Source organism: Cuculus canorus, chromosome 3 (assembly GCF_017976375.1).
Source record: "Cuculus canorus isolate bCucCan1 chromosome 3, bCucCan1.pri, whole genome shotgun sequence".
NCBI lineage: Eukaryota > Metazoa > Chordata > Aves > Cuculiformes > Cuculidae > Cuculus > Cuculus canorus.
The window spans coordinates 103,457,721-103,473,473 of record NC_071403.1 but is presented as its reverse complement, the minus strand read 5'-3'; the positions used below and the strand labels follow the sequence as shown (position 1 = coordinate 103,473,473).

At 40.2% G+C, this 15,753-nt stretch overlaps 1 protein-coding gene across 4 annotated transcripts in view; it reads right to left on the bottom strand.

Moving 5' to 3' along the window:
* The window catches only part of DAAM2 (dishevelled associated activator of morphogenesis 2), a 201,478-nt gene extending 186,641 nt beyond the window's left edge, over positions 1-14,837 (bottom strand). For 2 of the 4 annotated variants that reach the window (XM_054062714.1, XM_054062716.1), the window contains exon 1: positions 14,728-14,837. The gene's annotated coding sequence lies outside the window, so the exon portion shown is untranslated. Of the gene's footprint in view, positions 1-14,560; positions 14,623-14,727 lie in introns of all 4 variants that reach the window. The other 2 variants (XM_054062715.1, XM_054062719.1) reach the window with 2 other exon arrangements.
* Positions 14,838-15,753: the final 916 nt, after the last annotated feature.

Below are 15,753 nucleotides of genomic sequence, written 5' to 3'. Positions count from 1 at the left end.
GAAACTCTGTAGGAGGAGGATAGATGCATTGCAAATGGCATGCAGTCCTGATGTTAAGATTCCCTGTCCAGTTTACTCCTTAACTGTTTGATGCTGATGAAAAAAATGAATGGGAATAATTTTTCAAAAGGGCAGGAAAAGTTTGTCTTGGGAAGCATATTACTATTGGTCTGTCCTTAGCTGAATTGTGTAGCAAATTTGAGAAGTTATGACTCTAGAAGTGACATTGAAAAGGAAAACTGTGCAGCAAAAAAGAGTAGTGCAAATAATAGTACTGCCTTGCACAATGTCTTTTATCAACAGCACAGGCATTCATGTTGACTGTACTTCTCAAAAGTGAGAAAATCTAGCATCTGGCCTTTCTACACTGCAGCCTAGTTCTTTCTCTTGCCTAATTTCCCACTGAGTCAAATAGAACCAATAATGAATGCTTTTGTGTTATCTTCAGGTAGTCCTTGTTGTGAAGACAGGAATACATGCTACCTGCTGTGTGCGTAGTACTCTCATACTACATTTTCTCTGTTTCTCTGGCTTCGCTTTCCTTTCTTATCAGAACATTTGCACCAGCTTCTGTCTGTTCTTGGAGTCAGAATCCCGTGTTGTTCCTAGCACTGCAACTGCCCATCTTTACTCCATCTTCCTCATGGCAGAGGGAGGAGATACTAATAGTGTTTAGCAAGTTACAGCAAGCTTTGTTCAAAAAAGAGATGAAATAACACCTCAGATCTAATCACAGAGGTCACTCCCAGAAATGTCCAACTCTCATACATCCCAGGTTCTGGAGATCTGGTATCTGAGTCTTGCATAAAAGCAGCACATGATATAAGAAACAGTGATAGTGGATAATCTTTCAAGCTTTCAACATTAACAATGCCCAAAAGTTTGCAAGACAAACTTATTTCATAAGACTTACCCTTTGGGATTAGAAAAAAGAAAATAGTTCAGAAAAAAGCTGTTGCTATGAACTTCTGTCCTCATTAAACCTAGATCTAAGGGCTGCTTCTTTGAGTAGCCTTCACTAACTTTAACATTTTTCCACATACAAGATCAGTCATATGAATATAGAAACCTTAAATTAAAGATGCCTTTTTTTTCATCACATCCATATCATTAAGCTGGTCCTCCACTTTCTTCTGCTTCAATGCCACTAGAACCCTGTCACTATTCCCTTCCCATCTGCTACAGCAAACAATTTGTTTTCAGATGCCAGACCTACTGCTCAAAGCTGTTGCAAGAATAAAAGTAACATTTCAGAAAGTTCTTCTTTCAGCTTTTTCTATTGGTATGATTTCTGGAACGCAAATGTGCCGTAGACATAGATACTCTTTATTTTGCTAACATGGAAGCAATGGGTTTTGTTGTGTGTTTTTTTGTTGGGATTTTTTTTTCCTGGTAGGAGAGCCAATGCAATGAAACTCCTCACAATTCTACCTCATGTTTGATACCTAACATATCTTTCTATGCAGCCTGTCCTTCAAGTTGTGTCTGTCTCAAGGCTGAAGTGAAAAGTCATGAAGTGCATTTTCATTTACTTCTGCATCTCTTCAAAGGAGCAAGTTACAGTCCTAACTTCAAGTTACTGGGAAAGTGGAAAACCCCTGGCACCAAGTCCCCATCTTCCTAACAGAAATAGGATGTAACATCTGACAAGAAGCAACAGGCAAGCTTCTGTGTAGTCCTCATTCATCTCAAAGAAAGTTCCTGCCTCAGCTGACAGTAGGGATTTAGTAAGCCCTGGGGCTTTAAGAAGCATTGCCTGGCACATTATCCATACGCAGTCCTAAGTGATTTTCTCAAAAGACCTGTTGGAGATGGAGCGGAGAGAGAGGTTTAATGCCAAATTTTGCTATTTGATGCAAATATCAACCCCCTTGAGTAATAATTTGACATTCCTCAGAAAATACTCACTCTGCTTTTGAAATATTTACCTTTCTTTTATTTTTTATGACCTTAAGAATATTGGGGAGGAATGTGAACTGTTTTGGTTTTTGCCTTCCTATGACGGCAGAGATTTATTTATAGCCAGGAACTGCCGGACAGTTCTCACGTGGCTGCTGAAAATTAAAACAGCATGTATGGTTTTGTTTTGCTTCGCTTTTGTGCCTTTGCCACTACAATCTCTCCCTCCGTTCCCTAAACCCTTGTTATTGTAACCAGAGCCACATTTTGCATTGCTACAATTGCAGGGTTATGTAAATTCCAAAGGCTTTAAAGGAAAGGGCTTCAGATTCTGCTTTGGGCCATAGGGAAGTTTACACAAACAGTTATGCCCAACATCTAGGGAGAGGCAAAGGCATTCATAAGTTGTCAACAGACAGGAAACCTAAGTCTCAACCTCAGCATCAACCTGAAGGCTTCTAAACCTTTTAGAACTTAGGGTTTCATTTAAATTGATTGTCCTCTCATTTTCAGCATTGTGCTTTGCTAAAGGCAGGAAAATTTCCTTCAGCCACTTCTGGAAGTCTTCGAGTTTCCTCTTTCACCTTCCACTAGTATGTATAGTTTGCCCCAGAGAGCCAACAACAGAAAGCTCTGCAGGTACAAACTTTTTCAGACTCAAGGAACTGGATTTTTACAGTGATCATGAAACTATACACACTGAAAAGCTTTACTTTATTCATGAAGAATTTTATATAAAAAAAAAGAAAATCACACCAAAAGAGAATAACTATGCTTATGAAAGATAGCAAGAGAACAGAGTATGCATCTGATCCCTTGCGAGAAGTCTTTACAGTGAGTACAGGTGGGAAGAAGTGCAATACACGTTGCATATCTGTGTGCTTCTGATAACCAAGTTGTAATGCTGACACTGGCTGTGCATTTCTGTGTGCTTCTGAGTAACCAAGTTGTAATGCTGACACTAGCTGCGCATTTCTGTGTGGGTATGGACAAGCCAAATCATGTTTCTGACTCTGTAACTTCTAAAACAGGGATAATAATGCCTGACTCAGAGTCAGTGTCAGAAGGCTCTGCATAAGCTCATCTTAGTCTGTGATGTTTAGACAACTCAGCTAAATGAGAAAAATATTTAGCCTACTTCTCCAGCCTTGCTTCTATTTCAGCTTTACATCGCCATTAGTCAAATCATGCTTAGACCTCAGACAAAAACCTAGATTACATTATTCCTGAAGTATGTGAAACTCTGCACAGCATGGTGCACCCTGATCACTGGAGTGTGCTAATGAGAGCTCAGGGAAATTATGTTTTTTTGGGAAAAGGTGTGGTCAGAACTTCCTAGCCAATTCAGCTGACACTATAAAGAAGGATGAGGCTGTGGCACCACTCCAACATGCTGCTTTCTATACCTGTTGAGTTTTCCAGGCAACCTTAAACTTAAACCTTAAACTTTCATATGCACTGCATGTGAAAAAGCAGGGCTTGCTGCATTGTTCACCCACCTCTTTGGACAATCATGGTTAAAACCTCAGGAAAGAGAACCAAGAATCACTGCCTCACAATTACTTTACAACCAAGTAGGTCAGTGCCAAGCTAACATAAGAAGGGACAATCCCAAGAAATTCTCAAACTGTGATATTTTAAAACAATCAATACAATGGAAGAGTTTACTTCAGTAGTGGACATTAGCTCCTACTCAGCTCATAGATACTGTTATTGCACAGGTGGTGATAACTTTATTACAAAAATGTAGCTGTTTACATCTTATTAAGAAAGACAAGACCCATTTCTGGAGGTGCAGCTACACAGGATCCCTGCACAGCTCTGAAATTTCTACCAGTTTGTCACATGTGTTTATTTACTTGGAGCCATGAACTGCTCTGTGAAGCTCTGATCCTGACTGTTACTGTGACCTTGGGAAAGTCATCGGATGTCTTTGTACCCACAACTCACACACAACAATTGGTGATGTGGATGCTGAATGATTCTGAAAAAAATAAGCCTTATATGTCAAAGCCAATGTCTGCTAGAGCTGAGGTAGTTTGAGTCATATCATAAATCATACAAAGTTTGAAGAAAAAACTTGAAGCATACACAGCAAACAAATATTTTTGTAAATGTGGTCCTATAATTTGCCCAGTGTAACACAACTCTTAGACACAGATTCTAAGGGACCATCTATATTAGCATTTTTTGGAAGAGAACAGTTTATTAAGGGTCTGTGTAGAGTCAGAAACACGCAGCCCAAAGACAAAGAGAAACTCAAAATGAAAAACAGCTATATTAGATTGTGTCCCAGTCTTAGGGTGCCTAATGATAAGTATCTGAGAATTATACATTTTCCTGAACCGGGTAAAGTGGTGAAAAAAAATGTTACTTTATTCTGTAAGTTATGTTTCCAAGTAGTCTAAACTCTTTAATATTTTCCTCAAAGATGACTAGTTTAGCACTCAAAAAATGCTAAGTAGAACACAGGTAAGAAATTCTCATATCCTGTATTATCAAATTCCTTAGATGTTGGTCTTGAACTCAAATCAAAATTGATACATGCCTCTAAATGATCATCACTGCTTCATAGAGACTTTGGTATCTTATCCAAGTGTGAAGCAAGGTGGAGGTTGTTTGGCTTTTGGAACCTGTTTAAGTCTGTACCCTGTAATTATTGGCCAAACCAGCAGCATAGCTCTCATCTACAACTCATTTGTTTCCCTGAGTTAACAAAACTCTTCCTTACCTTCCATGCCTGCATATCCAATAGATACTATTTGGCTCAGCACAATTAGCAAAGCAGGGAGGACGAGGGGCCACTTAGTCAGATCTGTGACACATTTTACAGCACAGGACCTCCAATAGCTGACACAGATCAATCAAGGCAAACAAGCCATAAAACACTACTAAACATAACCACACAGACTTTTCAACATATGAGACAGGCCTGATGAAATAGAAGGACAATAAAACCCTCCTACTGATACCAAATGGCAATAAGAAAATGAAAGGCCTGCATTGGCCCAGTGGTTCAGTGTCATTGAGGTCTAGTTAGGTGCGTATTAGATTCTCAAGGCTATCTTACTCCCCTGCTGGGTAAAGAAAAGAGGGTGAAAAGAAAGAACAACTGTTACTATATGGATAGAAGGTCCATAGTAAACAGAACAGTTGGAAGGTACCTACAATGATCACCTAATCCAACTGCCTCAATGCTTAATCCATTGTAATGGTGCAACTCAAGTGAGCAGCAGAAGGCAGACTTGTGTTTTCCTATTTCCCTGCTGCAACCAGCTACACCCAAAAATATGTTGAGAGAAAATGACATCTGACACAGCCATGGTAAAAATGACCCAAATTAAGAAGTGGCAACTCTGAGGGTGTGGGAAAGTCTGCAAACAAATCACTGGGTGTGTCGGATATACAGACGCTAATATAATGCAGTGATTACTGTATCTCTGCTCAGTAAGTATGTAAAAGTCATCTTTGTGTTTTAAGAATCATGCACAAAGACTGCTGAACAAATTCAAGTCTGGGTGCATTTGCCCAGGAGCTGTACATCATTCATTGTGGCCCTATAGCTTCATGGGACACCCGGAACATAACTGAAGTGCAAAGATACTAAAGAAATCCATCATGGCATCTTATTCTACATAAAGACTTTTTAGACTGCTTCTAAGTATCACAGAACTAGGAGAAGTGCTTTTGTGGCACTCGAGTAAATTTCTCGGGGAGTTTCACTGTGGCTACAGGGTGTGTTATTCCCTACCGTATTAACATCACAAGATGCAGTGTATATGAACCACATGAAATGGTAAAATCCAGCCCCAAAAACAAATGCCCCCTCCAAAATGCTGGTGAGAACTTCAGGTTTAAAAGCTCAAATGCAATAAATATAGGAATGTGGAGAGATCATGGACTGAGAGTCACACAGCCTAAATAGGAAACACAGAAAATAAAGCTTATACATCCATGCAGCCTGAGCTGTTCCACTACAAGCAAGCAAGCAAACAAACAAACAAACAGGTAGGTAGGTGGGTAGGTAAGTAGGTATGTACACAAACAGGTAGATAGATAGCACACTGGAAAGCATATACTCTGAGTCACACAAACAGTTAATGGCAGTTAATGGCAGCAGCCAGCCAGAAGAAGGAAGCCCAAGATTAACAATGGGAGAATTTCTGATGGAAGTCAAAGAGTATTTCCCATTTATCTGGAGGTTTCTCCCCAGTCAGGCACCAAAGTGCCCAGCTCCCTCTAGCTTCTTTGTGAATTAAGTTTATTCCTGAAATAGCTAAAGAATCTCAAGAAACCATGACTAATGTCTGCTCAAAGGAAAAATGAAGGTTGCCTATCTCTCCCCGTCACTATGTAACCACTTAGTATTGAGTACTCTGAATTGAACACAACGTTCTTAGTGTTGTTTCATCATAGCTCTGAGACATATTTCCTCAGCAGGCTATTTGGATCAAAGACTTAAGGCAACATCCTTGAAAGAAAAGACAAGGCAAAACACAGAGAGGACTTTTTTGCCATCTGCTTCCATTTTAATTTGCTGCTGCACTCCCACACGTCACTAGAGCCTATAGGGTGGTCAATTGGATTCTGGATCATGTGCATTCATGGGAGTGTAGGACTACAAGGTTGTCATATCCTGTTTCCTACAATCACAGACAACTGCATAATAGACATGCAGCCCAGCAGAATCCAAAGCACTTTTATTCCAATACTGTTGTACATAAGACTTTTCAGGAGACCAAAGGGAAGCAGATTTAGATAAGTTTTTCAGTTGAACATGAGGCAGCCATTTTCACTCTTAGGTTAAAGCAGTTGACAATGATGAATTACCTATTTCATTTTACAGAGGTATAATGTCATATCCCTGACCTCTGATATCTGATTCTAGAGATCATAGTTTAGTCCACAATCGTTTGAATATTCATGCTCTGTGGATAATAAATACATACAGCTGTAGATGATATTTTTTATGTCAAAGTGTGAAAAAACAGAATTTTGACATATCTGTAATCTGAATTGCATGTTGATATACCTTGCAAAAAATCGAGGCCAGTGACTAAAAAATTGACTCTCCAGACTGACGAAGCCACATTCTTAAACTGCTTTTTATTAAAAGTATAGGAATACTATATGAAAATGTTAATCTATTATGTTAGGTCAACTTTAAATGTATTTGTAGTATTTTCTAAGGTAAGGCTCCCATTTCACATTAGCTTAGCTACACTAACAGATGTGTAACTCAGAAAGCATATGGGCCTCTGAAAGTGTCCCAATAGATGTGAACATAGTAAACATTACCACTGTAAGTAAGCAGGGGATGAAGCAGTGAGGAATTGGTTGCTAAATTTTGCCTCTATTTAAACATAAAATGTGTCATGAAGGGCACAGTAGGACATTTATAGCTTAACACGTGTCCCCCAGCAGGTACATGAAGCTATTCTAGATAAGACTAGACACAGCTGGAAAACAATTCTAGGGTCCCCCAAGGAAAATTTCACCTATTTACAAAATGCATCTGTTTTTCTCCCTATAACTTAGTAATAGTGAGTGCCAAAGGCATCGTAACATTCACACAGACTGCCTGAATCCTGCTGACAATGAAAGGCTAAGGTCAAGCTTTGTACTTCTGTCATTGGTAACACATTTCAGGGCCTCTGCAACAGAGCCAGAGAGATTCACTCATTGAGATGCCTGACCCACAGGGCAGTAAAGGTATGAAACAAGCAGTAAGGGCAAGTTCATATCTCAGTAGGGCACAGCTGGAGGACAGTTCATATTGGCAGGGCTCTAGCATGGCTATTACTCTATCCCTACATAACTGTGCAGGAGGATGCTGACAGATGAGAACACAGGCGAGAACAAAACCAACTGTCTCCCTGTTCATTCAGCTGTTAGAAACATAGTTTAATTGGTTCCTGCTGTATACACGTCTGCAAAAGTAGCAATGGACCAAAGTCCCCTTGTGTTTGGTCAAGATTGTGCTTTCTTTCATCTGTTGTGCAGATGCTGATGGGGTCACCTGCCTAGAGGGGGTCAGGATTCTGCCAAATGGATTTAAGCCGGGTACTCACTGTCCAGGCATCCCAGCTTAATGGTCAGTGACTCAGTCAGAAAATCAAGACTGTCTGCGCTATTGGAAGGCTCCATTCCTGACTATGTTTGTAAGGAAAAATGATGCCCTGGCAAACCCTCTCTACAGATGTATGCTGTTTAATCTAACAAATAAATGCATTTCACATAGATAGGGCAGATTTTTTATGATCATTATCAGCAGTACCTAACTTTCATACTCTCAGTTTAGGCAAAAACTAAGCAAAGGGTGGAGAGCAGGAAGAAAAACTGAGGATTATAACTTGAGGCTTTGGGAAGCCAGAACATTGATGTGGGGAAGGTAGAAAAAAGAGGAGGAATACCCACTCTGCAGCAGCGTGATATACTTGCATTCTAGAAGGAGTATGATTTTGGAATATATGGCTTGTCTATCATGCAGGAGGCTAAATGCAACATAATGATAAAGATGATGTAATATTTTAGTTTAACTACTACAGCTTTGGTAAACTAACACTTCAGAGGACATAAAGATAGCTAAAAGAAAATAGGTCTCTAACCTACCTGCAGTGAGAGTATTTATATGATAGCGCAAATCCCCATCAGGGTGCAGGCATCTGAGAAAGCTGTGCCTCAGCTTCCCCAAATGCTAAGTCCATTAATATTTGTACATTTCTTGACATTTTCCATAGGAAAGTGTTGAATGCAAAGATTAAACCGCTAAATTTATCTACCTATATATAAGTGACTTATCCTTACGTATTTGTATAATGTATGATTGCAGACAAGAAAATACTCTCATCATTTCACTCCTACTGGTTAAATAGGAACAGCCCATTGAGATTATTCCAGCTCCATCAGAAAGAGTTTGGCTAATGAGCATGCAATACCTACAGCATTCAGGGTTTGATCTTAAACTAGTGGAAACTACAAATGTTACTGTATTGTAGGCTAATGATTTATTGACTACATGTTTTCAGAGGGACTGGACTGTTGTAACATTCATGAGAAAAAAAATAACTCCATGTTAGAGCGAAATCATGTTACACCTCTACAAGAATTCGGGAAACATCTGCACATATATCAGCAGAGGCAAGGGTGACTATACAGATCCACAGTAATTCCATTCCTTCTTGAAAAGGTTGCTCCCTTCAACATGACAAGGAAAGGCACAGAACTGGCAGGCTGATGCAGAGCAATGTGGAATTCCCATGTACTTCTGTCACAGCCTTCTGCAGATTTGAAAGAAAACAGATGACAGTGCAGGACCAAGTGCGTGTAAAGTGATTAATGATTTTTCAAGACCAGCCTGAAACACCTAAAAATTGCCTATTTTTTAAAGTACTGAGTTTTGCTGGAAAATGGGAGCATTCCAAATATTTATTATTCAAGAAAATATCAGCAACAATTATACTATTGAAAAGTAAGCCTGTTTGTTTGAAATTTTCAGATTTAGAGAAATATTTAGATGCAAAAGAAAATGCCAGACATTTCTCCATAACTGGAAGGGAGTCAGCAAATTAAATCCTTTCTGAAAAAAAATTGGGACTGTTTTCAATCCATTTTTGAACAGGGGAACAAGGAAAGACATTGGTCACTTTTTGTTCACTGACGAGAAGACACAGAAGGTGCTAAAAATGAAGGTATAACTTCTTCATGTGCATTACTGACACTTAGAGAGACTCTAAAATGTGACTAAGTCTCTGGAGGTTTGTGATGTTCAGGTTAAGTTCCTCTTACAGATATGACTGTTTCTGCCTTGCAGAATAGCTGAAACATCAGAGGATCTTCACAGTGGTTTCTCTCTTGAAGACCACAGGAATATAAAATGAGCACATAGAGTCAGATCAGAAGTCCAGCTAAACCAGCACCCTATCTCCAAGTAACTGTCAGCTGCAGATGGTTAGAGAAAGCATATAAAAATACCATATATAGTCTGATCTTACCCTTGCTCAATCCTTTTAGTTGTCTAGGACTTGTAGATGGGAGTACAGCCAGAATATTGTCTTTAATAGCTATCAGTGGACCCATCCTCCAAGACTTTTCATCTCTTCCCACAGCTTTTCCTTGGGAGAAGGGAATCTTGACATATGATACTAAACCCTTGAAATGTATCCTTGCATGACTCCTTCACAATGAAATCTAATGTGGTCCTTGACAGAAATGTTCCTCCTCTTTTTTGCGTGTGTGTGTGTGTATGTGTGTACTTAAATTAGATCTGACCACTTTCTTCAAGGATGTACAGGGCAGTGTGTAAATTTTTGTCCCTTAAGATTTCATTGTTTAAGCAGCTAAAAACATTGCCCCTCCAAAGAGAAAACAAAATACAAAGCCTCCCAGATCAGACTAGTTCACTACCTTGAATAATAAGAGCCATAACAGTAAAAATGAGTCCTGCTTTATGTCTTCCTAAAAAAAAAATAATATACCGAAAAGACAGAATAGAGTTCTTGGGCCTCACAACTCAGCTTTGTTCCCAGTTTAAAGAAGAGCAGGGTTGGCACAAGCATTGCCTGAATTTAAGTCATCTTGGAACACAGCGAAGTGAAAAAAACCCTCTTCAACAAAAACAAATGCAAAACTTCAAAGCCCATGAGCAGAAATATCAACTTCAGTGATTGTTACTTTGAAGCCAGCAAAACTGGGAAGTGAGCAAGCACTTGTTATTCAGCAAGGGAGCCTATTCTCTTGCTGCCAAAGATTTTCTCAGTTCCTCAAGGTTACCTCTATTTCCATTTTCACACAGTCTAAACACATCCTTCTGATTTCCAGCTCCCACTCCGAATTCCAGCAAGCCTTCTGATCTCTTCACTTTCTTATCTGCTTCCTTCTTTCCACCGTAAGTGTCTCTAATTCCTAACTCCAGAGAAACCTTATCATTGCTATAAGCCTGTGATACTCTCAGAATAACTTTTCTACTAAATTAAAAAACTATGATGTTCTCCTGGTCACATCTGTTACTTCATGCTGTCCCAAGTCTAGAAAACTCCTAGTACTAGAAGACATTATCTGACACGACAGAGATCACCAGATAAGCCAAAATCTCAAGTGTTGAAATACCATGTTGAAAACAAATTGAAAATATAAATGTAACATGGAGCATGAACTTTGGGTAACATACAAACTGGACACAAAGCCTAAGGGAGGAAAAAGCCTGTTTGAGCGTCATGAGGTACAGATTTAACAGACAGCACTAGGAAAGTTGAGGCTGCATTACCAATAGCACTGCTCAGCATGTGATGTTTTCATGGGCATGCGGCTATGTGGTTCTCAGCAAATCAAAGTGGGGTGCAGCCTGGACATGTCAAGAAAAAACAGAATAAGAGTACAGGACTGGCATACCAAAGCTCATAGGAACTTCTGAAAACATGGGACACATTCCTCTGAGAGTTCTATTACTGTAAAACAACAGTAGCTCCACTGACCTTCAGAGAGGTACATTGCTCTAAAAAGTGTGTGACAAGAATGAAATCCAATGTGTAGATTTGCCCAAGTCACTCAACCAGCATTTAAAAAGTAGCTTATAATTTTGGCTGTCTCAATTTTTGAGTGTCTTGGTGCCTTAAAAAGACACTAAAAATAAAGAGCCAAAATTATAGGCTACCTTGCACAACATGGGCCTCAGTTTCTCTGGACCAAATTCTGATGCTACTTGAACTTACTCATAAGTGAAGCCTGAAGTAAGTTTCTTAAACAATATGGTGCTACAAAAATCTTTCTGTAGTACAAATGAGAGAAGACTTGCACTGTCTGTGCCTCAGGTCACTCAGTACCAGTCTGAAGGCACTGGTCCAAATCCTCAGCTGGATACATATGTCATAGCTACAATGGAGCTATGCGCTGGCTGAGATTGCAATCCAATAAATCCCATTTAACTAATTTACATGGTACCATGGAATTTAATACTTACACAGAGCTTGGAAGATAACAAGTCTGATAATGACTAAGAGTACTGCCAAACAGAAGTAACTCCACTGTTAAGTGGAACTGTGGAAAGCTGAGAAATTAATCAGATTTACCATGTTAGTATATGTACCGAGTGCTGCTACTACCAGTTTTCTGCAAATGCCTCAGTTTGAAGGAGTGTGATATTAGGAAACACAACTGGTAAAACTGAAAATCTCTAAGAGACACAATGTGTCAATCATCAACACAACAAAAGGCACAGGAAAATACATGTAAACTCTTTCATCCAACGAAAATCAGAGCAGTCAGCTTTCTTCTAGTTTAACAACACGCTGTGCTTGCCTGGGGGCTCAGGGATAGGAAAGAGAGAAAGGGTCAGATCTCCATAGGACTGACCCAGGTTTGAAAATTCCCAGCAATTAAAGTTCTGAAAGCCAAACCTCCCACACATCCTTCCCCTTAGTGTCAGGAAATAGTGTCCCCTGATTGCTCAATCTCTAGGTCAGATGGCTGGCCTGGAGGGACTGGATGCCTTTTTGGGATTCCACCGGACCTTGAGGGAATTTTATGTCAACTAAAGCAGATGGAGTAAAAGCATATTATCTGGGAGATTCCTTCAAGGTGCTGTTCTACTTTTGCTGTGCCTCCCTGCCAATAAAATACAGTCAGTGCACACTACATCTGGGCATGGTAAGAAAATTTTTTGCGACTGATTGCAAGATGAACAGAATGATCTTCATTACATATAAGGAACACAGCTAAAATAAACAGCAGTGACAGCAACAGACAAGTTATACAGTGTGGTAAGGCCACTAGGATATCCAGAGAATTTGCTTACTCAGCTCTGTGAAACCATGAGACTGCACTTCATAACACATAATATAGACTTTTAAAACCTCAGAGTTGCACTGTGACTGTCATAAGCTCCTACAGGGAACTGTATTCTGCTCCACAAATCAAAACGGGAAAGACATTTGTCCTGTCTTGTTGTGTTTGTTTCTCTTGCTTCCAGGGTCAGTGTCCACCAGCAGAAGAACTAGCAGTTTCCTAGCTGTTATAACCTCATCTAAACTCAAGAATGCTGAGTGATGACACATGCATTCTCACACTAAACTTATCTCCTGCCAGATCTGTATCTCCGTCCCCATTCCTCCTCTCACCCTTCCACAAAGTCTGCAACTTTCACCCTGAACCACGACTAACAGCCCACAGGGCTGTAAAAGGAGCTGCTAGGCTACTGGAAACAAAATCTAATAAGAAATAAATGGGGAGTGGGAAAGGATTCTAATATGTCATGGTAAAGCAGCCCAGATCCCAAACTGATTCCTTCCAAGTCTAGAGACTTCACTTCCAAATCTATCCCTGCAGGACCTGACTCTGAGAAAACATGCTTCCTTACACATGCAGTCAATGTGGTTGCTTTTTCTCCAGCTCAGCTGAGGCTGCTTTACCTGGTGTGGCATAGAATCATCCCTTAGTGGGGATTAGACTTTGAACATCTGCCCAGTAAAGGCTACCCCCATTACATTAGCCAGCACAGTGGATAATCAGCCTGCATTTCCTTTAAGCGCAGCTAACTAGAATTGCTCAATTTCATTTTGCAGGTGAGATCCCTGCAAAACTTCTCCTAATCCTCACCTTTACTCCTCTACTTCCTTCTCCTCCCCCAGCAACACACTCTGCCACCCTCAAGAGGAAAAGTACTCGCAGATTTATTCCATTACCAAAATAACTCAGCCTAGGGAGCACTGAACGCAACAACCTTTCTTGTGACTGCTTGTTGGCTGAAGCCAATTACTAATAGCACAGTGCGTTATGTTGTGCAATTCACATAGCTCCTGCTTCTCAGCCCAGCTTTGTGTTTATGTCCAAGGGCATCATCTCCAAGCACCCTCTCTCTGACAAAGAGCTTTCTAAACGTACAAGTGCTAGCTAAGTATGTCAGTCTCACACAAGTGGCATCAAACTCTTCCACCCACCTGGGGAAATGAGCTTTCTGTCATGGGTCTTATTAGAGAATATGGAGTAGTCTTGAGTATCTCTGGACTGCTGAGATTAAAATAAAAATAAACTAAATAAATTATTAAGAATTACTATCTTTCCTTGGGACTTGCATCTGTAGCAATATCTCTGAAGATTTTTCACAGGGAGATTCTCATTGTAGCAACTGTCTCTTTCATATACAACCCTGTCACAGCTGATTTTTGGTTGTGAGAGATGCCTCTTTCCTCTGCAGAAGCAGTGAGTTCTTTTTGTCCTTAGTATCAAGCTAGTACAGAATGAAGGTGCTAAATATGTCAGATTTAGCAAGCAATACCACATAGTTGTGTTAGGATCTGTTATTCTCAGTAGCCTGGCAAACAGTGTGGGACAGGTCTTCACTGTCAGGGAGCAAGACAATTGTCTGTCGTCCTCACGAGGAAAGAGGAACTGCTTGCTTAGCAATATGACAAGGGATTAAAGAGTTAAAAAAGAAATGCTGCATTGTGAAGTTGCTTAAGGAAGTTGGATTTTGCCTAGGGCTTATTTGGAATTTTGCTGTCCTGCTACCAGAACATGAAGGAGTTGAATTTCAGTTAATTTTGTAGTCTTTCAGAGATATATCCTTCCCTCCCTCTCACTCCTTCTCTGACCTCCCTCATTCCCTGTCTCCCCTATCCACACACAGAAGAGCACAAAACCCTACACCGTCAGCCCCTCTGCATACCTTTGGGAGAAGCAATGAAGCTAAAGTTGAATCCTGTGTTCTGCCATGCTAGCTTCAGGATACTTCAGAGGAGAAAACAAGGAAAAGAAAGACAAGCAGTACTTGCAGGGATTGTTCTTGAAAACAAGCAAGAACACGGGAAGAGTTACTGCAGCAGCTGCACTTACTCTGTAGTGCCCGTGTCTCTGCGCAGTTCCTCCCCGCTCTGCAGTCCCGTAATCCACATAGAGAAATGCCTGTGCTGCTCCTCTCGCTGGCTGTGCTGTTGTAATGAGACTGGAACTGCTGCTGTTTTCACTTTCAGACCAGCCTCTCTCTCCAAATCCTCTGACGTCAGACAGCCACTAAGACATATTTATGGAATGAACGATCTAAAAGTTTCTCTAGGTAGAGCCCAGATTGCAGATTTTTGGAATTTGTAATTTTTACACTTTTGGATAGAAAAACCTTCTAAAGGGGGTCAAGGAGGAAATGATGGGGAACTACAGATGTGGTTGTATAAGTCCCTGGCAAAAGACAATCCCTGTATTTTTCTGCCCACAGTATATTATATCCACACCCAGTATGTAACTATCTGTCATGCAAGTCCCCATTTGGAAAGCAGTATTTTCCAGTCTCAGCTGTGCCTAAAACACTGTTTGAATCAAGCCTGGCAAAATGATCTCTCACACACAGCTGAGAGCCCATAGCCCTCTCCTGTGTCCAGGATTTAACTGGGTTTAACTAAAACAGGAGTGAAATAGCACTTCCAAGCCTCTTGTCCACATCCTCTTTCAGTTTTGCACTAACCCCTTCCAGCTGGAATGTTTTCCAAGGCATATAGGTCAGCTTCTCTCCTAACTTCAAAATACCTTCTGGAAGTGTCTTATCTCAGATGAATACCAGCTCAGAAAATTCATTGGGTCTTTGATCTCTATTATGCTCTGCCTATTTTAGTCTCTATTTCTATTATTTCCTTGGTACAGTATGATGCATTCCACCTGCCATGGAAGTCACTTACAGTGTTATGTAGGTGAGATGTTAGAGAAAAAAATGAAGCGGTAGTATTAATGTTAAGCATCATTTGAAGAGTGAAATGCTCTCATGGTGTTAAAATAATCCTGCTGAGGCAACTGATGATAAATTTGGACTGATAAGACCTCTTTGTTTTGCATTTAGGATCAGAGCTTGGCTATAAGCCTGCGAGTATCAGT